Genomic DNA, 27127 nt, shown 5'->3' on the forward strand with positions numbered 1-27127 from the left:
TACTGTACCGCCCCTATTTTAATGCAGCCTAACTACCACTGCCACCTAGACCTAATTAATATATCAATTATATAAAACTTACCTCTAGTCTAAAATCTTGAATTCTTCCCAAAGTCTATAGAATAGATTTCTTGGCTTATGATATATATCTTTTCACAATCTTACTATTTTCTTACCTTATATCCTACTATTTTTTATGGAAATCTTCTTCTTGTCAGGATAGATAATTAACCCTTCCTAGACCACTTACCTGAATTTGTCTCATTCTGTATTGGCTTTTTCTACCCCTTTATTTAAGCTCTATTCTTTTTTCAAGAACCAGCTCAAGGGCACATATTTTATGCATCTCTGTCTTCCTGGCAGGGCCTAGTATAGAGCTCCACACAGAATAGACATTCAAAAAATATTTGTTGTTTCTATTGATGTTGATGTTGATAATGATGATGAGGGCAGCATAGGTCTGATCAAGTATCATCGCTTTCCTCAAGTTCTTCAGTGGATTGTAATATCTCTAGATTAAAATTCAATTTCCTCATTTTGACATTTTAAAGCCCTTCATAGTAAGATTATATTATATTCATATACTCCAATTTGTTTACTCAATCGATGAGCATCTCTTTTGTTACCAATCTTTGATACCACAAAAAGTGAATACTTTCTGTGTTTGATCTTATTAGGGGTTATGTGCTTAGCAATAGGATCTCTGATTCAAAGAGAATGAGCATGTTCATCACTTTTAGAATTTCTTTTTTTTTTTTTTTAGGTTTTTTTTTGGTAAGGCAAATGGGGTTAAGTGGCTTGCCCAAGGCCACACAGCTAGGTAATTATTAAGTGTCTGAGACCGGATTTGAACCCAGGTACTCCTGACTCCAAGGCCGGTGCTTTATCCACTACGCCAGCTAGCCGCCCCTCACTTTTAGAATTTCAAATTGATTTTCCGAATGTTTTGACCAATTTACAGCTCCAACAGTGGATTAATACACCCGAATTCTCAGAGTATTTGGAATATCAGAAATTTCTTTTGTCACCTTTTCCAATTTTTTTTTTTGACATGAGGTAAAACTTCAGAATTGTTTTGAATTGTATTTCTCTTATTAATGAATTAGAGCAATCTTTTATATACTTATTAATAATTTACAATTATGGGTGGCTAGGTGGCGTAGTGGATAAAGCACCGGCCCTGGAGTCAGGAGTACCTGAGTTCAAATCGCGTCTCAGACACTTAATAATTACCTAGCTGTGTGGCCTTGGGCAAGCCACTTAACTCCATTTGCCTTGCAAAAAAATAATTTACAATTATATAATTTTTCTACTTATCCTTTGGGAAATGGTTTTAACCTTAAATATTTGTGTTGATTTCAAATATATCTGGATATCAGTCCCTTGGCAGAGCTGATGCAGACCTTTCCTCCCTTAATTTCCAGTTTCTCTTCTTATCTTAGTTATAATGATGTAAATGTTTGTCAAGTTCATGTAATTGAAAAAAATATATTTTAGCTTTTGTAATGCCTGTAGCCCATGTCTAGTTAAGAATGTGCTACCTTTCTATGTGATCTTATTCCTTTCTAATTTTTTAGCTCTGTGACCTTTTATATTCAGCTCATAAATACATTTTGAGCTTGTTGGTCTAAACCTAATTTCTGTCAAGGAGAAAGAGAAGTTTTTTTTTTTTAAATTCAAAGAATCTAGGATCCCAAACTTAAGGATGGTAAGGGCCTTGGATGTCAGCTAGTCCATCTCCTTAAGCTAAGGAAAATGAAACCATGAAAGATGAGGTAAACTTTCCTAAAGTCATGAGGTGGTATAGCAGAAACACAATGTGAACTCAGGTTCTTTGACTTTCAATCCATCAGTCTTTCCATTGCATCACAGCAGAGATATATGTCAGCAAGCACAAAATGGATAGGCAAGAAGTAGAGCATAGGGTCTAGGGGAATGTAATCAGTTATGGTGGGTAGTGTGGGACAAATAATGCCACTGGTTATGAAGGAGGCTGGTACAACCAGTGGGGAAATGGTTTTGCAGCTAATTGTCAACTCTGTGGGAAAATAGTCATTGACTTCTTTTGTTTTTCACAGAATGGATCCCCAGGGCAAGCAACTTGTGGGGAGGAGACAAGGAGAGAGTAATATACCTCAACTTAGTGGGCATGTATTTGAGAGAGAGGCTTGATCATTGGAGCTGAGGAGTTGTGGTATCCTAGGGACCGGTGAGAGTACAGTCTCTCTGGTAGTCAATGGAAATTGGAACTGGAGACTCAAGAATTGCTTTCTCTGAGGAGTGAACTTGGAATATTGGCATTTGGGTCACAGGTCTAGTAACCAAATTTGGCTCCAGATCTAAGAGTAAGATAAGTTGCTGAAAATATTGGAAGCAGCAGTGACCTCAGATCTTCTCAGACTTGACTTCTTCCAGAATCCTTGCATCTAGAATATTTATTCCTTTTGTTTCAGAGCAAAAATCTTTCCATTTCATGAAGTAGAAGGATATCATAAATTCATCCTTGACACACTTCTCTCTGACAGGTTTCTGGAACATCATCCTACTACAAGATCATCATACATGTAACACCAAGAGCAATGATAACAACAATAATAATGACAATAACAGTAACAATAGCTGACACTTATATAGAATTGAAAAATTGACATTATGTTTTCTCATTTTATCCCGAGAACAATCTTGTGAGGGAGCTATTCTTATTATTTTTAACTTGAAGAGAAGTTGGAAACCATCAAGCCAGAGATACCACCTTGTCATTTATAGTTGAGGAAACAGAATAAAAGAGCTTATGTGACTTGCACAGGGCCATATAGTAACTCAACGAATGACTCCGGATTTGAACTATCACACCCAGCATCTTCTCCCATACTTAACCCCTGTACAGACTACCAGTTCTTCATTTTCTAAAAAGACCAATGATATCAGGAAGATGTCATGATTTGTATGTGAACGGGATCCAAGTGAAGGAGAATTATACAAAGTTGTTGACTTTACTCTATAGGAGTGAGACTAACTACCCATAAGATTCTGAGACTTGTATCTTATACCCCTGTCCTAATATAATATAAAATTATAATAATATAATATTTGCCCCATTCAGGAATTTTTTGATTTCAAAATACTTCACATATTGGATCTTATTTAACTTTTCACAATATCCCTGTATGAATAGCTAAAATGACAAGAAATGGAAAATTATTGAAATTGTGAAATAGGGGAATTATGGGACACTAATGTACTGTTGTTAGAGCTGTGAATTGATCCAGCATTCTAGAAAACAATTTAGAATTATGCCCAAAGGATTGTAAAATTGTGCATACCCTTTGATCCAACAATACCAATATTGGGTCTGTATTCCAAAGATATCACAAAAAAGGGGAAAAGTGTACAAAAATATTTATAGCAACTCTTTTTGTGGTGGCAAATAATTAGAAATTGAGGGATACCCAATCAATTGGGGGATGGCTGGATTATTGTATTATGAATGTGATGGAACACTATTGTTCTATAAGAAATCATTACTGGGTGGACTTCAGAAAAGGCTAGAAAGATTTACATGAACTGGTGCTGAATAAAGTGAGTAGAACCAGGAGAAAATTGTGATGATCAGCTATGATGAACTTAACTCCTCTCAGAAGTTCAATGATCAAGGACAATTTTAAAAGACTTGTGATAAAAAATGTCATCCACATCCAGAAAAAGAACTAAGGCATCTTAATGCACACTAAAACATACTGTTTTCACTTTTCAAAATTTATTTTATGTTTGTTTTTCTCATATTTTTCCCCCTTTAGTTCTGATTCTTCTTTCACAGTATGACTAATATGGAAATATGTTAAACATAATTGTTCAATAACCTTTATCAAATTACTCACTGTCATGGGGAAGGGGGAGAAAAATAGGAAAAGGTGGAATTCAAAAGCTTACTATCTTTGCATGTAATTGGAAAAAATAAAATAAAATAACATTCAAAAATTTTAAAGAACCCTATATCCCTGTTTGGTATTAGAATTCTCATTTTACAATTGAGGAAACCTCAGCGAAGGGAAGTAATTTACCTAAGATCACAAAGCAAGTTAATAGAAAAGTTATTGAGCAAGACTCTTTTTCACTTACTCTAAGTTCAGGACACTTGATACAATTCTTGGCATGATCTAATATCTCTGATCTTTTTCTTTTCCCTTATAGAATAAAAAGTATTTGGTGCTCTGCCCAGTGTCAGACATATGCCAGCTCAAAGTAGTAATAGATACCATCCAGAAATGCACCCCTAGTTTTCTAGCCATAGTTTCTGCTATTTTGAAATAAGTAGTCATGTAAGGAGGTGAAAACAGTAGGAAGAGAAAAAAAATAGAAAGTATTTAGTTTTTTTTTTCTTTTGGGTTGTTTTTTTGCAAGGCATTGGGGTTAAGTGGCTTGCTCAAGGCCACACAGCTAGGCAATTAAATGTCTGAGGCCAGATTTGAACTCAGGTACTCCTGACTCCAGGGCCAGTGCTCTATCCACTGAGCCACCAAGCCACCCCAAAAATATTTCTTAAAAACCACCTTCAATACTATTAGAAACTAATCCTTTCTGCTGCCTTGACTATCAAAGAAAGAATAGGAAAGGGATGGAACAGGATTTTGGAGTTAGATGCTTATAGGCAAAATTGAGAAATAAAGATCCTTTATGTTTATATTCCTTCAGTACCCCCCCAATAATTTGACTCCCTTGATTATATCCTGTCTTCTCTGATACCAGTTTCCTTCTTTATCCTTTCTTTCCCACTTATTCCTCCTCCTATTCCTCCATTTAAAGTTCTGTATACTCTGACTCCAAATTATCCTTCTCATTTCATTTCACATTACCAACCATCAAGACTTAGAAATTATAGCCAAAATAGTTGTTACTCAAACTAGGTATTGCCCAAATTTATCATGCCATCTCCTGCCTCTGGGCATTTTTTTGAGGGATATTTCCCTCCCTTCCTCCCTAGCAATCTTTTGAATGAATTCTTTCCTGGATTTTACTTTTTAAGAGCCTTGATTTCCTTCAAAGCTCAGTTCAAGAGTTTTTTCTATGAAACCTTCCTGGATCTTCCTAGTCCTAACAGAAAGTTTTCTCTGTCTTTTCATATTTTCCTAGAGTAGTCTGTGTGTGTGTGTGTGTGTGTGTGTGTGTGTGTGTGTGTGTGTGTGCGCGCGTGTGTGTGTGTGTGCGCGCGTGTGTGTGTGTGCCTATTTCTCCTTTGCCCTCATTGCACTTCTCTGTTTTATTTATTTATTCTGATGTCATACCTTTATTGATGGAATATCAAATCCCTTTAATGCAGGTATAGATGGTGCCATTTTTGTCTTTAAATCCTTAGCACCAAACTCATTGCTTTTGCTTGTTGAGCTTAATGGAACCATCCATTTACATTTAACAGTCTTTGTCCCATTCCCTCAGGTCTCTGTTCTCCCTTCATCAGAAAATGAGTAACATTAGACCCTCCTCAAGTATTCCATCCAGGAAATATATTTATGTTATCACTGGAGTTAATACCCAAACAAAAGGCCAGGCTCAATTGGAGGAAGCGGGGGGGGGGGAATAATTTTCTAAATAGATGCTTGTTAGTGGTACCTCAAATTGTCCTCTGTAGGAATCCACCATCTCTGACTATGTGTAAGGCTGGGCTAGCTTAGGAATTGACTGAGGTGACTCTGGCTGCGTCCTCCCTAGTGTGATTTGAATGCTTGGAAGTGTCAGAGCTCTGGTTCAGTGACTGATGAGACATCTGCTCCCGGTGGGCTATAACCAACAATTCATTACGGCAAAATGGACTTACCCTCATTAGCCCAGAAGCTCTGAGTTTAATGCGGCACTCTGCAATCTCCCAGACTTCGCTGCACACATTGAAGGAATGCATCACGTTTTTATGGAGCCTGGTGAATCCTGAACTTCAGGAGACAATGGAGATTTAGCATGCTTAGTGAATTAGTTGACATATTTACTCTTCATGAATAAACCCATTGTGGAGACAAACACCTTCTTGTGCCCTCATTATTAGAGATTAGTGTGCTTGGCTGCTCTGCCCAAGGGCATGATTCTCCTTGGGGAGCTGTTCTGTTCTTATCTTTTCTGTACTGGAGGTATTCTCACCGAGGGCAGGTGAGCACTTTCTGAAGGCCATAGGTGGAGATGTTCCCACTGGGAGCTGCATTACACAAGGGACCTACATGAAGTGGGGTAGACACCAGACAGAAGTTTGCAGATTGCATATTGAGGTCTAATTACTGATTCAGGTCTAAACAATAACTAACAGAAGACAAATGTAGTTTGGTCCCAGAAGGCATACTTCTTCCCTATGAGGATGTGTTTCTGGCCTGTTGACATCTCTTGTTTTTGTCCCAAGTGAAAAAATTCCTAATTAAACTTTTAATTCAATCAGACAGTTTCCTCTGGCCACAGAGATAGCTTCCTTTAAACATGCTGGCTTGGTATCCCTTTGTAGCATCTTCCCAGCAAACTGAAAAATAATAAGAGCTTTTGTGAATTAGCTGGAACCAAGAATCAATTTACAGAATGACTGAGATACACTCTCCAGTGAGTTCTAGAACCTGTGATTTTATGTTAAATTTGGAAAAAAAGAGGCACAGACCACCAGTTTTCTGCATTCAGCATATGCATAGAAAATTATATATCCACTTGTCACACTTATACAAAATGACAGTAATTCCTCTACAGTTGCTCTTCTACAATAAAAATGCCTCCTGCCTTACTGTTTTCTCAATATAGAATCGCAAACTCCTTAGACAACTGATGCTTTCCAGAGGTCAACTAGCCTAGCATTCTGTCTCCAGAGGAGGGATAGTGTCAACTGATTTTGAAGAGATCAGCCTAAAACCCAATTTTATAGAGTTTCAAATTTTTAAAGAAAGAAAATTCTATTTAGCAAAGGGGGGGATCTAATATAATATTTTTGTTTTGGGATTAAGTCATCTATATTTTGTAGGTTTTTTTAAAGAAAAAAGTTTTCAACACATTTCTACTAAGGTGACCATTGTTGCAAATACAACTGAAATAATGATATAACATTAACATAAATTATTTTTCATCAATACCTTGAAGATTTTAGATAGCATTCTTATCAGATATGAAGATGAAAAATTATGCAAAGGACCCTTTGACCAACTTTCACAACCTATTAGTAACAAAGTCTAGACTAGAAGTTTATATTTTTCATTTAAAACTTAATAAGTCTCAATTCTGACATTCTGTCTTTCTTCTATAAAGGGTTTCCAAAATGCTTTTCCTAAGACATGGGTTTGACACTACTATTCCTCTGCTCAACAGCCTTCTGTAGCTCTCTATAACATCTAGGATAATTATAGACTTTGTAGGCTAGCATTAAGAGTTCTCTATAATCTGACTCCAACCAACTTTTCCAGTAATTTTATATATACTTCATGTATAATTAAACTAGACTGTAGCTATTCCCTGAATTCAGCATTCCATCTTCCATCTGTACCATGTCACACAGAGGCTATCTCTTGAATATATAGTTCTTTTTCATATCTATCTTTTAGAATACTTATCTTTCCTGAAGGATCACTTTAGATGCCACTTCCTTCAACAAACTTTCTTGGAGTCCATCCCTGTCATTCCCCAACATACCTAGTTGCTAAAATTCTGTTCTTCATCAGTGTCTTATATTTACTTCGAGGGAAGAAAGTACATTGGTGTTAGGTCCATGTCATTTTGATACAACCTTGTCTGCCTGAGGACAGAGAAAAGACTGGAGGAAAAGGTGTAAGGTGGTCAGGGATGAAGGAATTTCAAGATGGTGGCAGATTGTTTCAATGGATTTCTAAGGAGATGATAATGGAGAATGCAGGTGGCATTTAAGATAGGAAAAAATTAAAAAATGGAGTTTGGGATTGCTGCAGAAGTTTGACTATCTCCTACAGTTTCTTCTCATGCAGACTAGCATAAAAGTTGGAATGTTTTTTCTTTTCTTTTCTTGTGCCCTGGAAACCTCTAGGAGACCAGGAAATCAGTTCAGACTGGAGTAAGTAAAAAGCTGGTTCACTCCTACCCTGCTGATCCTGAGCAAAGTATAGTGAAATGAAGGAACCCTGGAGTCACTAATCTTACTTTCCTGTTCCTCTATGCTGCTGATACCAAGAGAATGAGTGTTCTGATAGCAATTCCCTAGTCTCTATGCTGCAATCTATTGTGACTTTAAAATTCCTGTTTATGGCTCCCATACTGTGCCAAGGATATTTAACAGGGAGGAACAAGACTTCAAACTCAGAAGGAAATTTTGCATTGGGGGATTGGACCTGAGAAATAAGTAGAATATCATAATCCTCCATGCATAGATCATATATATTCAGATTTTTATCATGCTTCTATTCAATTTAATTAAACTGTTTATTAAATGATGACATTGAAGTTCAAATGACTGATACAACATGCTGAATTTGGAAAGGTAAAAAAGTAGTCAATAGTTGAAGGCTCTAGCTATTGCTTGAAAAGTCGTCGATTTCAAGTCATCAATCAACATTTCCTCTATTGATCTGAATATAGGTTACTCCTACATTTATGCTACTCCCAAATAGAGTCTGCATACTTAAAATACAATCTCTTTGATTACACACACAGACATATATATATATATATTTATTTGGAAACTTTGGCTCTGTATTTGCATCAATGTGGTCATTCCCTATGGAGATACAGATCACAAGCCATCTGTGATCAGCATCTTATGAGATTCCCATTCAACCTCCTTTCCTCTCCTGCAAATCTACCATAGGAAATCCTTAGGGGTTTTCCTTAGATCTATTGCACAGAAACCAAGGAAGTGCATGAGCTACCTTTTGATTGTTTCTTGCTTTTATTGTTAACTGACCCATTTTCTTTTCCCCATCCTTCAGTCTTTTATAGTATCTTTTTTGACCAACTTGCCTTGTGCTAAATTCTTCATGAAGGTTAGTTGAAATAACATAGAGGAATATAACAACAGAGAACATGCTTGGTCAGAGTACACACACGGTGAACAGTCTTTCTGTTCACATGGGGGATTCCTCAGACAATGCTTCCCCATTTTTAAGGTAATAGGAGAGTCATAGCTATGAGTCTTTACTGATATTTTATATTTACTAACCAGAAGACAAAATCAGTTCAAAGCAAAAACATTAACCATTCTTCAAGGAATCATTTTCTTTTCTGAGTCAGGTAGGACTAAGTTACAGCAAGCAGTTACCTGAATGTCAGCATTGTGCTAAGTGCTAAGGATACAAAGAAAGACAAAAATTTTCTCCACTCTCAAGGAGCTTACAATCTAATGGTGAAGATAGCATGCAAAAAAGTATCTTTCAATAAGATATATATATATATATATATATATATATATATATATATATATATACACATACACACAATAAACTGGAGATAATCAATAGGGGGAAGGCACTGGGATGTAAGAGGGATTTGAAAAGACTTCTAAACAGAAGGTAGATTTTAGTTGAGTCTTGAAGGAAACCAGAGAAGTCAGAAGATGGAGAGAATTCTAGATGGGAACAATCAGTGAAAATGCTCAGTGTCTATAGATGAAGTGACATATTTGAGGAATAAAATGGAGTCCAGTTTTATTTTTTGTAGAGTATGTAGAAGGAAGGAAGGTGTGAGAAGACTAGAAAGGAGAAATTTGTATAGGAAGGGCTTTAAAAGTCAAACAAAGAATATTATATGTAAACCTAAAGTTAATAGGAAACCATTGGAGTTAATTGAATGGGGGACTATGGAGAGTAACACATGCAGATTTGAGATTTAGGACTATTAATTTGAAGGGCTAAATGGAGGACAGTCTAGAGTAGGAAGACCAACTGGAAATCCAGGAGAAAGAAAGGATTGCTTTTTTTTTTTTGTAAGAGAGAACTAATAATAGGCAGTAGCATTTCCTAAATGCCACACAAATTTAGAGGAGGGCCAGATTAGTATTGGGTTAGTTTAATCAAGGAAGACTTTAATTCAAGGAAGATAAATAGAAAAGTTAAGGTGAATTTTCAATCTAATTTAACAAACATTTATTAATGTGTTTTTTAAGGTAAGGTTCTAGGATCAGAGAAAGGAACATTTATAGATTTTAAGTTGAAGAGTACTTTAGAGATTATTTAGTCCAAATCTTTCATTTTAGGAATATGGAAACTGATATGCAGAAAGGTTAAGTGATTTTACTAGGGTAGCATAGGTAGGAAAAAAGAAACAAAGAAAAGAAAAGCCAAAATCTGAACCTAGGACTTCCAACTGTAATTTAATTCTCTTTCCACTGGACCACACTGCCTTTCAAGTGACAGTCTCTGATCATGGGAGCTAATGTGATAGGAAGATACAGCATGTCTAGAAAAAAGAATGGTACTGGCAGAAAGGCAAACAAAATTCTTGAAGAAAAACTAAGAAAACAAAGCTCAATTTAAGCTCAGGGGATCACTGAAGACTTCAAGGAAGAGGTAGGACTTGAGATAAACCTAAAAGGAATAGAAGTATTTCAAACAAGGGAGAAGAAAGTAGGGCATCTTCCAGGCATAGGAGAGGGCATGACCTTAGCATTCCTCTCCTGTACAAGGTACTGTCTTCAAATTTGGGTTGACCATGATGAGTCCCTGCCCAAGGAATTTACAATTCTATATATGCCTTCAAATAACTGAGAATTTGATATGTGAAAGGGCAACTGAGATAGGAAGTAAAGAAGACTGGAATGGGATCAGTAAATGTTCAGAGATATGAATGAAGTATGTCTGATTGCAATTAATCAAACTAGATGATGGGTGTGATACATGCTATATCCTCTTTAAAAAGAAAAAGAATGGTACAAGTCATAAAGGCAAAAAAAATTCTAGAAGAAAAACTGAGGAAAGAAAGTTGTATGTGGGAGCACCGAATCATTGGGTAGAGATGGAAAGGACACTAGTTATTATATAATCTCCACCACTTGACAAATGAAAACTGGAAAAGTAGATTGAAGCTATATATTACTCTTGATTTCAAGGAAATTGGACTAGTATAATGGTAGTAGGGATGGAATGTATGAAAAGCATTAGGAAGGAAAAAGCAAGATAATTTTGTGACTAATTGGAGTGAGATGAGGGGAGGGAAAGAGAGAAAACAAAGGTGGCTGCCTGATTGGTCCAAGTTTTCAAGTTGAGGTGCCTGGATATAGAACAGTTTCAATGCCATAAGAAGGATTCATCAGGGAAGCGGGAGCTCATGAGCAAGAAGCTAAGCCCATTCTTGGAGTGTTCCTGTCTTAGTCTTGAAATCTTTGCTTCACGCAGGAGAACACCTGAATGCTGAATCCAGAACTCTGCAATCAATAAGGAGGAGGTTTGCATGTGTATGTGTTTGTGTGTTTTCTCCATTGTCCCCCCACAGTGTGTTTACACTCAGGAAAGAGATAAACATCCATTTGGTTTAACACACGCAAAAATACCTTAGCAACTTCTTGCAGCTCAGCTGGTTGCTAAGTCGTAGCTCTTTTGCTACCATGGCAACATCATTTAAGACTCAAGAAGAGCCCTAATACTACTAGCCCCCTTTTCCCCCACATGGCTCAGGAAGAGGGTAAAATTCAGGACCTTAGAAGAATATCTGATTTCTGTTCCCAAGCCTGAATTCATTCATCCAACTCTCCTTGTTTTCACCAGGGAGCTATCAATCAATCATCAATCACTCAAGAAACATCTATTAAGAGTTTATTATGGGCTAGATACTGCAGGGATATACAAAAAAGATAAAATAGTACTGTATTCTAATAGTTTATCAGATGAGAAAAATATGTCATTTAACTTCCCTCAGCCTCAGGTTCTTCATCTGTAAAATAAGGCAGTTTTCCTCTGAGGTGCTGCCCAATTCTAGATTAATAATGCCAATAATAACAAATATATATATATATATATATTAAGATTTGCAAAACATTTTATATTCATTTTCTATTTTTAATCTTCAACATAAGTTTGTGAGGTAGATGCTGTTTTTTTCCTATTTTACAGATGAAGAAACTGAGTCTGAGAAGTAAAATGACTTGCTTAGAGTTACATAATTAGTACATTTGTAAAGCATTAAACCCAGGTCTTTCTTACTTCAAATTCAGTGATTTTTCCACTACAGCATGTAAACAAACAAATAAATAAATAAATAAATAAATAAATAAATAAATGAATGAATAAATACACACACACACACACACACACACACACACACACACACACACACACAAACAAAAGAGTATTTACTTTAGTCTGCCTGGGGAGGAGACTTTTTGCAGAAACTTGATAAAATAGTTAAGACTACACTAGGCTTTGTTATGGATCCCCTGAGAGAAGAATGGGGATGGGACTCTGAGAAGGTGTGAGAACTCATTCTTGAGCCTCATTTCTGAGATCTGAATTCCAGTGGAGAAGGGAAATTCCTCCCAACACTGAGGTCAATATGACTTCATGCCAATCTTAAAGCTAAGTAAGGGATCTTAAAGATCATTGTTGGAGAGATGAGCTTATCTTAGAAAGAAGACTGGGCTTGGGGGTGGAAGATGTCCCACCTTTGACATTCATCTGCTGAGTAACTATGAGGACAATGTTTAATCTCTCAGTCTTCATTTCCTCATCATGCAAAATGGAGGCAATAATACTTCTAGTATCAACCTCATTGGGTGGTTATAAAACTCAAAAGAGATAAAGTATTTAAAGCTGATCTAAAAGTATTAGCTAAGTGGCCACTATTATTATCTAACTCAGTTCCTCCTCATTTCCTTACTTATTTTACAGATGAGAAAATTGGATCTTGGAGAAATTAAGTGACTGCCTGCTAAGGTCACACAAACAATTAGTGGCAGAGTGGGACTAAACCTTAGGACTAGTGATGTGTCACCCAAATCGGGTTCTCTGTCTCCTTGGCTTTGTACAAAGATTAACCTTTGTGTAAGGATAACCTTTTTTGTGTATTATACTCCTTTAGCAATCTGGTGAAGCTTATAAACCCCATTTCAGAAGAATATTTTAAGATGAATTAAAATACAGAAATTATACCGAAATATAGTATATTTGAAAACATGTACGTATGTGTATATATGTATATTATAAATACTATATATATATATACTTACACACACACACACATATATATATAATATAGGATCTGGAATACATATTTATGTGTTACATGTTTAAAATACAGCAAACTGTTCATCCTTTATACTTGAAGACATCGTAGTATTAGGGTCAAGGTACTGTGTGCTTGACTATGAATGATCACTTCAATATGAGTTATAGATTATTATGTAGCCCTCAGAATTGAACTATCTATCTATTGCCTGCCTTATCTTAGATAATCGATCAATAAATATTTGTAAAATGTTTATTATGTGTTAACCCAGTCCAACACTTATTTTTGGCAATTATTATCACTATTGATTCATGTTGATCTTGCAGTTGTCCAAAACACTCATTTTTTTCATATAACTTGCTTTCTAAACATACTTTATATAAAATACACATATTGGAATATACATAGGTATTCCAGATTCAAGACTAAGAATGCTTTGTTGTAATATCACAGACATAAAGCAGGAAGGGACCTTAAAGTTAATTTACTTCAACTTCTTCATTTTACATATTAGGAAACTGAGGTTCAGAGAATTTAAGTGATTTTCTAAGGGTCAGAGTTACCTGTAAGAGGTAGGACTTGAACCTAAGTTATCACCATGTCTAACACAAGAGCCTCAGAGTAGTCGTCTAACTCTTAATTCTTTCCCATCCCCCTGCTCCCTCCACACACTACATTTCCCACTTAGATTACATTCCATCTGTTTTCTCTATATCTAGTAAATGTGGAGGTTAATTACATATAGCCTCCCTTATTAAAATATGAACTCCTTGAGTGGATGGGATTGCATCTTCATCTTCCTTGTACTTCTAGTCCTTATCTCAGGGTCAGACACCATATTCATTGATTAATAATGGATTGACTGTGATGAACTTTGGACCCAGACCAACCAAAAAAGTCCCAGAGAAGTTCAAAACCCTTTCAGAGTAAAGACCACCTTTAATGTCAGGCTACAGTCTTCTTTATGGTCTATGAGGAGTTTGAATTTTAACTAGCTGATGATTCCCCTGGAGTTTTCCCTTCTCCCTTTCTCCCTCAATCCATTCCCCCACATCATGAATGAACACCATGTCCAGGTCCTGTCTGAACTCTACAAAACCCTAAAGACTTTATTGGTGTTGGATTTGCCAGTCCATCTAGGGCCTCATAGAAGGACCAAATTCCATTGGGAGCACCAGAGGATTGTCTTTCCTTATTGGAAGTATGTCTTCTCAATAAAATAGGATTTCTATACTGTCTTCTCATATCCTCTTATTTCCTGGTTCTTAACTATTGACATTCTGAATCTTTCTAAACCTGTGATAAAATACCTTCTGATTGACTGATAATGTCCAGAGTGTTCCCAGAAATCTCCCCCAAAGGGGCCTTTCCTAGAGAACTAAATCTGGCCAGACCCAGGGAGAATATCCTCCCTGCCCTGGTGCAGAGATGTCTGGGTTGCTAAGCAACGGATATTTTTCTTGCCAAAGGGTTCTAACCTATATTGTAGTGTCTTGTATACTAAAAGCCTTTCCTAGGTAGCAATTGAGAAACTTTAGTGGGGCTGAGGATGAAATAATATATGGGAAGGGTCAGGAAGTGGGAATTGTAAGACTAGAACTTCCCTGCCAGACTAGACTTCGAGGAGCATGTGTCCCAGTATCTCTCAATACTGGACTTCAAGGGAGAGAGAATTAAAAGACCATTTTACTTATTCTTATTGCCTGGTCAGGGTGATCTTTTCTTGGAGAGGGAGGTGGGATTCTCACAGCCCCCTTTTCAGGGGTAAAGCAGTATCTTTTGCAAGGGAATGAAGGAAGACTACTGACCCTGGGAAGTTGATTCAGTCCTACCCACTCTACAGCACCCATTCTTCTTCCTCATGGATTGTAAGTGAATCCTGAATTGTATGAATATCAAAGACCTGATCTTTGGGTACAAATGACTGGGGGAAAGATTGTTTCTATCCTTGTCATATACAGGCTATGAACTATAATTCCCAATTTTATTGTTCACTAGCAGCTTGCTGCTGGTAGGAAACTGGACTGTCTTGCTTCTCTGTCTACAAACAAGAATTCTGGATTTCACATGGGGTTTACTCTCAGGAATCACTGTTGTCTGAATCAGAGCCTGAATAATAATAGAAACCATATGAACATACCTTTCTAAGGTACTTTATAATTTATAAATGTCTCTTTGAGATAGGAGGTGAAAATAATATTATGGTCTTTTAATAGGTACAGTTCATCTGTAATAGCTGAAACTGTATCCAAAAGGCTTAAATGACTTGTTTATGAACATATAGCTAGGACTGGGCAGAATCAGGATTCAAATCTAGGTCTCAACAGACAGCAGAGTCAAAGGTAAGGTAAAAAAAGCTAAGTCTTCCATTAGTGCAATAGATAGAGCTCAGGGCCTAGAGTCAGGAAAATTTGGTTCAAATTTGGCCTCAGACACTTCCCATCTATGAGACCCTGTTCAAGTCATTTAGCCTTGTTTACCTCAGTTTCTTCATTTGTACAATGAACTAAAGAAATGGCAAACTACTGCAGTTAAGTCACAGTCAGATAGGACTGAAAAGGACTCAACAACTGCAACAAAATCTGGGACAAGTCACTTACCTCCTTAGTTTTCTCCTCTATAAGAGGAGAAACTCCCTTTGTATTTGAAATCCATAATTCTTTGTTTCCTGGTACTGATCTTTTGTGAATCCAGGGCTCTTTTGCCTACATTTCTAGGCTAGAGATCTTAAATTGTGATCTTTGGGAAGTACACAGATATGGGCTACTAGAAGGAAGTTTATGAGAAGCAGCCCTAGGACCTATACAAAAAAGCAGGGCCTTTATGACCACAGACCAGTGTCTCACTCATCTGTTGATGAGTTTCATTTCTAGTTTCTCCCTGGCCCTTTTCAATTTTATAAAGTGAGATTGGTCTTGTGTCTAAGTTCAATTCCCCAGTTCAATTTGGTCTGGGTAACCACTGCTCTTTGGCAATGTTATGGATAGTAATAATTTTGGATTGTGAACAATTTTGTATTGGTTGGAATCTCCTCCCCCAGTCTACCATCCTTTGCTTTGACGGCAGTTTTTATTACACACAATACTTTGCCATTAAATTTTATTAGATCCATAATTTTTTTTATTAACGTTGAGTAATAACTGTTTTCAGTGGCATCATTCTTCCGAGAAGTCCCCCGATTAGTTGTCCATGACAACAGTTGCTAAATTGAAGTTTCTTCTGCCAACATGTCATCCATAGCATATCTAGCCATTCTACCTCATCTTGCTTAAAAAGCCATGAAATTCCTGTGCATTATCAGCCAAATGACCACAGCCTAAGAACCTTAAATGGAGAAGGAAATCGAGCTCAGACTGATTTGTAATGGGACTCATGGGCTCCTGATATTACACCTATATAGCAAGACAGTCACACAATCACAGGGGATTTTAGAATTGGAGAGGATCTGGAGGGCCATGTACTACAATCCATCCTGAATACAAATTTATGATACAACCCAGCAGTCAAGTAGCCATTCAGGCTTTGCTTGAAGATTTCCACTGGAGGCTTATTCCACTTTAAGATACCTTAATTATTAGAAATTTTTTCTTTACAACAAATAAAAATGTTTACCCATCACTCCCTATGAGGTCAGGCAGAAACAATATGTTCTCTCTCCTATAAGACAGCCATTCAGATACTTGGAGACAGTTATTATGTTCCACACAGTCCCCAAAGCCTTCTCTTCTCAATGCTAAACTTTCTAAGTTTTTTCAACCGATTCTTATTTGACATGTACTTGAGTTATTTTTCCTTTAAATTGAGGTTTTCAGTAATTTTCAGTCATATATGACTGACTCTTTATGACCCCGTTTGGTTTTTTTTTTGGTGAAGACATGGGAGTGATCTGCCATTTTCTTATCCAATTCATTTTTAACAGATGTGGAAATTGAGGCAAACAAAGTTAAGTGACTTGCCCAGGGTCACACAGCTAGCAAATGCCTGAGGTTGGATTTGAATTCTAAACCTCCTGATTTCAGGGCCAGTGCTCTGTCTAAAAAGGTATCATCATTTACCCCCTTGCCTTTTCAATCATCCTCTTATGAACATTCTCTAGATTATCCATATCGTTCCTAAAATGTGACCTTTCTGTGTCTAAGATGTGATCTGACCAGGACATATTGTCACAGGACTATATATCATTTCTTTATCCCTAAACAATCAATCAATAAACATTTATAAAGTGCTTAATATGTGCACTGTGGTAACCCAGCCCTACTTGCATGACCTTTTTTGGCTGCTCTATTACTATTAACAAATGTTTATCTTGCAGTTGACCAAAACACTCAGTTTTTTCATGTGACTTGTTTGTTATTCAGTTGTTCTTTTTATATTTTTACATGTGATTTTTTTAACACAAGTATAAGATTTTTGCATTCATCCCTTTCACACATCATCTCATTAGCTTCAATCCAATGTTCTAGCCTGCCAATATCTTTTGACTTCCTTCCATGGGGCAGGGATAAAGAATACTTTCCTTGATACAGAAAGAGAATGTTAATTTATGAGGGGATATAATTGCATCTGTGGGATGGAAAGAATCATTCCTGCCACAGTAATAATTGTGTTCTTCCTTGATATCACTTCCATTTATGGAAGGCAGGAGAAGGGAGACAGCTTCATGTGGGAATAGTCTTTTATATCCCCCCTACAGACTTAGAAAAAAGGAACAGAGTAGGGGTGTCTATTTCAACTAAGACTCTCTTAGAAAGATGTAATACTATCACGATAAGATGGTATAGTGAATAAGTGTATGTAGAATGTAGAATGTAGAAATAAGACTTGATTTCAAATGGTTACTGTACTTATTAGTTGTAAGACCTCAGACAAATCATGTCATAGCTATAATCTGTCAAATGAGGGCCTGAGACTACAAGATCTCAAAGTTTCTCTCAGGTCTGACATATTGAGATTCTAGATCAGAGATTCTAGAAATTGTTCTCTTTGACTACTCTGAAACTTGCAGGAAAGAAGTCCCAGTCCAGATCCCATCTATTCTTAACAAATTTATCCCAAGACAAAATCTGTTAGTTGAATACTTCCAGAGGGGAGGGCTGATCGTCCAGCTGCTGGAGGTGACTTTGGGCAATGTTAGGTAATCTAGAAGCCTAGCTTACCCTGGGATAATCAGCCTCCAAGGATAGCCTTGGACCCCTCTCCTCCCTAAAGAAATTGTTAATGATAGGCCTAAACTGTTTTCTTTCCGTTGTGAGAGATAATTCCATGTGGAGTCATGGGCAGGTCTCTCTGCTACTAATCAACAAGTGGGGCCTTCTAAGAGATTCCATCAGCTATTCCCATGTGTAGGACAGAGGCATTTTCTTGATCATGAATCAATAATAAGAGCTCTCCTTTGTTTGAAGTAGGGTTGTGATGGCTGTAATTTAAACCCACTGAAGGTAAAGGGTGGGGAGGCTGACAAATGCATTTCCACCATGGCGAGGAACTGGAAACCAGCAGCCGCCAACATGTCTGGATTGGAATGAAATGTCTGATAAAGTATATCCTATAGGTGAAATGAAATTAGATAGCTGTCAAAATGCATTTGTCCTCTAAATAACTGTTCACATGTTTTATATTTTGGTCTTAAAAGATGATCACCTCCTCATCACAGTTGTGCTGTCAGAGAGCCAGCTGTTGGAAAGGGAAATTTAAAGATGCTTCCAGAACACTAATCAAGTATGGCCTCCCTCTCTCTTTCACCCCCCCCACCTCTGTCCATTACTTTTTCTGGTTCTTTTAATGGCTTTCCTTTCATGACTAAAGAGAAGTGAAACATCTCTCTAAAGACAATTGAATAATATCATATTCCAAAGTGTTGATTCCTTTTACTAGATATTGAAGCTTTCAGGGTCACTTATTTGCTAATTGTCAGGGTTCTATGTCTTCAGGCACAGGTATATCCAAGGGGGTAGGGAAGGGTTCAGGTGTGAGTATAACTGTCACTTTTTACCTTGAGACACAGAGGCAGCATTAGTGTTTTCTGTGCCCAAGAACTCAATCAGCTTGCAACCTAGTCCAATAGACAAAAACTTCTCTAAGGACACAGTGAAGAAAGAGGAAAAGAAGGACAGTTAGTCCTTCAGGAGGATCTGAGTTCAAATGTGGATTTAGACACTTGGTACTTACTAGCCATGTGACCTTGAGCAAATCATTAAACTCCATTGCCCCATAACCCCCCTCCCCACTGTCCAAAACAAAAAGACAGAGGAAAAGGAACATTAGATAAATTACCCAGGACGTCAGATTTCCTATGGCCAGACTGCTCTATCATGAAGAGCTATCATCTAGCTCTTTTGTTTCTCATCTTATCAACACAATGATCTCTGGAGTTATGGTATATGGGCTAAGAGAGGAGCAGCATACCTACTGGGTTCGGGGTTTCTCTGATTTTATTTATTATTAACAGATAGCTTTAGAATAGGAAAGAAGCCAATGCCCTAATTAGAGCTCCCTCAGCTTAACTGTTTTGTCTCCTTGACAATAACATTGGCATACTCATTTATAAGGCTTCTTTTCCCATTTCTTGCCTAAGGATAATAAGGGTAATAGAAGCTGAATGGTCTGGTTTTCTTGTGTGTACCTGGAAGGAACTGTTCACACCTGAGAGGAGAAAAATATCCAGTTTACTGAACATTGTACTTAAAGCATCTTGCTATTGGTTGGTCACCTTTCCAAGTATCAGTTATTGGGCAAAACTACAGGACTGCACCTGTATTTTAGTGTTCTATGTCCATTATGCTTTTCCTTGCAGAACACCAATCAAATTCTTCTATTCTTTCCCAAAACAGGTGATTCATCTTAGTAGATATTTTGATAATTTAGACCTTGTTTTCCACTGGTCTCTGCTCTGGAGTAGTAGCCTCAGTGAAAATATTTTGATTTTTGATAACTTCTCACTTCTATACTCAATGTCTTTTTACCTATCCTGATGATCACCAGAATGGTACTATTTAGCTCTCTCCCACTTTATCCATTTATCTAGGTCTTGGCACCTTTTGACCCTTTCCTTCTGATGTATTTGAAAATGGACTTCTAATTCAGTAGTAGAGTCATGAAGAGCTTCTTGAGCTTACATTTGAACGTCTGATCCACTGAATGTGCCTTTCCATGTTCTTCACTCAAGATAAGCAATGAGTGTTACCTGAACCAGTGAAAAGATAGAAAGGGCCATGGAACTGAAAGCATGGGACCCAGTGGGTCCATTGAGAGTATGCTTGGGAAGATTGCAGTTTATTGCTTACTTCTCTGCTGGCTAAATTCTAGTTCTCTCCTGATTTCAAAGGGACTCCTATATGGACTATAAGAGCATCAACATTTTGGGCCAGATAAAGTACAGATAATTATATTTCAAGTATTGTCAACTCTGAGAAGCCTGCCATTACCTACTGACCACTAAGTGCAGAGACTCAGGACTTTGGTTTTTTTTTTATTTGTTCTTTTGAATCTCCTCAGTTTTCAGGTGCCTTTTCTTTTAGGTAGTGATTTAGCTATTTAATAATGTCTATTAGACCTGACAACTGAACAGGGAAGGTGTCCCCTACAAAGCTGTCAGTGAATTATGACACAGCCACTATCAAACCCTCCCTTCAAATGTTTTCTAAGCCAAAGATCTCAAGCAATTTGCATCACAGTCCAATATTTGCCCCAGGGATACATTTTAAAAAGGAATGCAACAGACACCCACATGCACAAAATTGAGGGAAAACTATACAGAAATATTAGTTTCCAGAAACACCAGGTTTCCAAAAGATTGATTGCTCTGTCTTTATTAGGAATATTTATATAAATTATTATTTATGAAATGTAAGAAACTCTATAGATTATTAAGAATTAACAGTCCAATTTTATAGGTGAAGAAAGTAAGGGACCAGGGAGCCTTGCCCAAGATCAAACAGTTAATAAGAGATCTTCCTGCTCTCATAATTCAACTCTTACTCCCTGATTGTGGTCATACAAAGGAACCTAGAAGTGGTCTATTCCAGCTCAAATCTGAATCATGAATCATTTGGGTACAATAGTCAAACATTTTGCCTAAAGATTTCATGTAACATGGAACTCACTATCCCAAAGGCATTCCATTCCATTTTTGGACTTCTCTTACTATACAAAAACTTTTGTTTTAATGTTAAACTGAATTCTATTTTCCTAATACTAACTGCAATCAGTTCAGCTCACAGTGAATTTCTGACCTACTTAGCTTTCTTACTCCACAAGCATTCTCCATGAAAGGAGAATTATAACTTCACTATCTTGGAGAGAACTAGGGAGGGCCTCTTCTACATTCAGACTTATGGGGCTTTTTTATACAGAGGTGCTACAATTTGGCTGCTACTACGAGGGATAGCTAAGGGGAATGATCTTGGATGAGGATCATTCATGGCAGAATCCTAAGGAGAAACTTGTAATGAGAGTGGGGAAAGTGACTTACAAAAGTGACTTCTTCAGGGAAGTCTACCTTCATTTTAACTTCAAAGGGACATTTATACCACTTCATTTACTCTTCTGCTTCCTAATCTAAAGTGACAGCTAGGTCCAATCAGGAGAAGAGCTTTGGAGAAGACCCAATGACTGACCTATTTTCTGGGTCATATTGATGGCATTTTAATATGCCTATCTCTGAGCAGGGACTATAACTGCTAAAACAATTAAGATCATGTCAAACATTCTGTCCAATGAATATAATTAGTATTATAACTTCACGGACAAAAGCACATTTAGAGCTAAGCAAAAAACTGAGCATTTTAATAAATTCTAGGATTAATGTTAGAGATTAACATTTGCATTTGTCAAGGTCTTAAATTAATAAAAAAAGTACATAACTTTGAATGAGTCAACTTCACCAAACTTCACTATCATATTCAGAAGGTAATTGTTAAGTTTTAAATCAATATTATATATTAGACAGTACAGCCTTGGGCCTGCAAATGCTCCAAAGATAGGTGAACACCAAATATTAATTTCCTAGCCCTATGTCTATACTTTTAGATCCCTTTGCCCCCTCGAGATTCTCTTTTTCCCCCTCAGGTACCGAGTAGTTTCATGTTCTCTTTCTTCCTCCTCCTTCTCTCTGTATCAAAATCTAATTTAAGGAAAGGATCAAGTCAATAGTCACAATGAGGAGCCAATAGCTCATAAGTTTAAAATATCATTCCCTTCCATGAGTATCTATCAATGTGAGTACTCATTCCAAAGATGCAGGTGGCAACCATTCTTTCTTTTCTGTCCCATATGACTCTTGTCTTAAATCTACAGGAAGTTTTCTACAAGAAGTCTGCTTAATTATATGGGGCCTTCTAATTTTTGTTTTACATTCTTGCATGTACTGGTGAATTATATAGACTTTTTTCAACTGCAATTTTTCAATTTTACTATGTGATATCTTTTTCAGATTATTCATGTACAATCATGTTACACATACATATTGATCATGGTGTTTGAAAGAAGAATCAAAACAAAAGGGAAAAAACTATGAGAAAGAAAAAATATAAAACAAGTTTCAAAAAGAGAACATGGTATGCTTTGCTCTACATTCAGACTTCATAGTTTTTCCCTCTGGATGTGTATGGCTCCATCGTAAATCCTTTAGAATAGTTCTTGATCACTGAAGTGCTGAGAGGAGCTAAGTCCATCATAGCTGATCATCAAGCAATGTTGTTAATGTGGTTTTTCTCCTGACTGTTCCTTCTCTATCTCCTTTACTGAATCCTCTTCCAGATCATGCCCTTTAACTGTAAGGTATTTCTCAGCTCAGAGAAGAGATTCTCTCCTCCCTCTATGCTACTTCACTTGGTGATCTCACCAGTTCCCATGGGGTTAATTACCATTTCCATGCTGATGATCTTCAAGCCTACCCATCCTGTCTTAAACTCTTTGTTGACTTATTATTTTGCACTTCCAACTGCCTTTCAAATATCTTGAAGTGTATGTCCGAGAGACATCTTCCAATTCAATCTGATAAGCATTTAAATATATCAGGTGCTGAGTGAACAACAAGGTGGAACAACGGCTTGGAGTCTAGAACTCTTCTGGAGTTCAAATATGACCTCAGACACTTATTGCCAATATGGCCCTGGGCAAGTCACTTTTCTCTGTTTACTTGTTTCCTCATCTATAAAATGAGCTGGATAAGTAAATGGCAAATCTTTCCAATATCTTTGCCAAGTAAAAACCCTTAATGAGGTCACAGAGTCAGACACAACCAAAGCAACTGAACAACAGCAAAAACACTACTCCAGAAAGAAAGATATAATTAGGGAATTTCATGCATCAGTCAACTTGGGTAGGGAAAAGATATTTGGGTAAATAGTTGCCTCTCTTGAAAGTGTTTCTCAAAGCCAGAGTTCTACTTATTCATAAGGCTTGAAGTGACTGCAGGTGTGAGTCAGAATGTGCCTACGCAAAAGGACCATTTGAAATAGTATTTATAAGCACAGGTATTTTAGTCACTGCTAGGAATTGAAGACAGGGATTCAAACGATGTGACTTGTTAAGAAGATGACATCTGAAGATGTATTTGGCATCCTGGACCATGTATTTTAAAACATAAGAATTATGAACTTTATGTCCAGGAATGGAGTACATTTTATGAGAACTGATAGATATATATTTGTCTGGAGCTTTAATAATCTGATTAAGAGATTTTTAACTCTAATTAGAGAGGGAGGGAGAAAAATAATCCAGATACTACAGAGACCAACATAGCATACAAAGTAGATTATCAACACAAAGAAAAATCAATTTGCAGGATACATCATCTAAGAGAGAAAACAGTAAAAACACATAGCCTCATCCACAAAAATGCAGCTACAAAGTGGCAAACTAGAGATACAAATATAAGCAAATAAATTTAACCTTACAGCTACCCTTGAGGCTTGTTGGGATAGGATTCAGGTATTGATATAACTTGGGAGGATATCTTATTCAAATAAATTTAAATAGATTAAAAGGAATGGTAAAGTTGAATTGTACATTTAGAAGATATTATTTTAGAAAATCCATAGAAAAATTTAATTGCAAATCAATGAAAGGAGAAAAACATGATATTCTTCTAGAAATATATTTCAGACCACCTGGACAGAAAGAGGAAATAGATAATGAGCTAGGGTAGAGTTCATGAATCTGACATATAGAAAACATATAATGTTGAGGGAGAATTTCAGTAACTAGGACATATTATGGAGTTATCTCTAAAGTAGAACAGCTTTGTATACTTCAAAAATGGAGACTGGAAAAGGAATTGCTATTTTGAACTTGCTTCTGAGAATTTAGAGGGAGATGGCTACTAAAGTGAAAATGATATGAATTGTTGGAGGAAATGATCACTCCTCTTAGAGTTAGTGCTAAATGCAAGGAGAGTAGTATACACTGTAGACTTTGGGAGAGTAGAATTCAGAGTTCAGAGAAAGGATAGGTAGTATTTCATGACTTCCTATTTCATAGGGGAAGCCAGTGCAAGAGAGTTAGAATTGTTTGAAGAAAGAGACTTTAAACTTTTATTGATATATTTTATTATAATACTTACCATCAAACACATATTCATCCCCTCCTACAAAATCCTGACATATTTAAGCAAAACCACCTCCAGGTGTGATCGACTAGCTGGACATTCCACTTTCCACTTTTGCAGAGAATAGAGTACTAGTCATAGAATCCATAAGACCTGGGTTAAAATCTTGCTTCTGATTTAACTATGGGCATGGATAAGTTCAGGTAGGGAGGAAACCCACCTGTTTCCTCAACTATAAAATGGAGATAACTTCTTGTAATATGTACTTTATTGGATTTTTTGTGAGACTTCAATAAGTTAATGTATATAAAATGCTTTGTAAATCTGAAAGCACTATACAAACATTTATTATTATTGTCATTAAGTCTATCATGGTATCCTTAGAGGAAAAAGTAGACAGATAAAATCATTGTGCATTGGAATTATTTTATTATCTATAATAATAAGACTAAATAGTGTCTGGCACATAATAGTTGGTTAATATTTTTTGATTGATTAGGGGAGGGTAGGAAGAGAAAGGGAAGGGAATAAATATTTATATAGTACCTATGTGCCAGATGTTTTGTTAAGTGCTTTATAGATATTATCTTATTATTTCAATTTTACAGCCGAGGAAACTGTGGCAGAGATGAAGTGATTTGCCCAGGGTCACACAGCTAGTGACTGAGTCAATATTTGAACTCAGGTCTTTATGACTCTGGGCTTAGTGCTCCCTCCATTGGGCCACTTAGTTATTACAGATTGATAATTGATTGGGTAAATTCAGAACCTGAAGAGTAATCATAAACCTATGGATGTTAACCTGGAGGAAACTCCCTAAAGAACTGCCCAAGAGCCTGTCCCTAGATTTGTTTTATCCAATAATTTTTTATCAAGACCTGAATTAAGACATTTATGGTACAACTCTCAAATTTGGAGAAGAAAAGCTAGTGATATTGGATGATTACAAAAACACGAACTTTACAGGCTGTAAATAATAGATCTTAAATAATGAGTTTAAATAAAATAGCAGTAAAATCAAGAGACTAACAGAGCTAGAACTGGAAAGGATCTCAGTGATCTCATCTGTAATCTAACATGTTATTTCCATAGATGAAACTTAATCATGCATATTATTTTTCTAAGGTCACATGGCATGTGTGACTAGAACTCAGATTCAAAGTCAGTCTCTCTACTTCTCTAGCTGATGCTCTTTCCACTCTGCCATTTATGCTTAAGGAAACAACTTTACAAGGACATGATGGGGATGTTGATCAGACAGCAGTTTGTGTGAAAAAGACCTGTTGGTTTTAGTGGACAAAAAGATCAATATGTGTCATAGGTGTGACGTGAAAGCCAAAAAACGCTAAAGTAGGCTGAGGCTGCACTAAGACAGATGTGACATCCAGGATGAAGCATATGGTAGTAATGCCAAGCTCAGCCTCAGTCAGATCAAGACTGGGAGGTTGTATACATTTTAGAATTTTAGAAACACCACTTGATAAATTGAAGCTCATCCAGGGTAGGTAAACTAGAAGTATGTTGTGATTATGGAACAAACTACTTGAGAAACAATTTAAGGAACTGGAGATGTATAGCATGGAGAAAGAAAACTTAGTGGGAAGCAAGACTTTATAGCTTTCTTCAAGTGTTTGTATGAATATCTTTTGAAAAAGGGATTGGAATTATTTTCCTTGACTTCAGATGAGACAATTAGGAACAATGCATGGGAGTGGCAAAGAGGCATATCTAGGATGGATGTGAGACAAAAAACTTCCTAATAACTAGAGCTATTCCCAAGTGGAATGGGTTGGTTAGAGAGGTAATGGTTCCATTCTTTGTGGCTTTAAGTAGAGCCAGGAGCTTTTAGGTTTGCAAGCACTTTACATAAGTTCTCAATGGAGTCTCACAGCTATTCTGTGAAATGAAATTCCATGACAATTCTCATTTTACAGAAGAAACTGGCTAACTGGGGGAAAGATGACCAGCCCATATCATATAACCCATGGACACATTGCTCATTAGTGCATAGCTAGCAATGTCAGGGATTGGATTTGAATTCCTAACTCCCATTTCAGCACTCTTGTCATTGTTCCAATCTTCAGATCATATAAATTTCAAGATTCTATGATTATAAGATTCTTTAAAGTTTTATCCTCTCTTTGTGCTTCTACCATTTCCTTCCCTGAAACATCTGAAGTTTTTTAGTTTGCTCCCTGCTCATCTTGATGAATCTCAATAAAGCCTTGCTTATGAGTTGCCTTTACTTATGGCTCATAAGGCTTGCAGTTTTCTTAGTTTTGGCTTAAATTGGTTGACTGTATCATCATCATTCTTATTCCTATTTACATCCATTTCATAGACTTCTGACAAGTTAAAACAACTGTTTGAGATAGATGACTTTACTAGTCCCACCCTACAAATGAGGAAATGGACTTGGAGAGGAGGTCATTTACCTATGGTCACAAA

This window comes from Macrotis lagotis, chromosome 1 (genome assembly GCF_037893015.1).
Source record: "Macrotis lagotis isolate mMagLag1 chromosome 1, bilby.v1.9.chrom.fasta, whole genome shotgun sequence".
Lineage (NCBI taxonomy): Eukaryota > Metazoa > Chordata > Mammalia > Peramelemorphia > Peramelidae > Macrotis > Macrotis lagotis.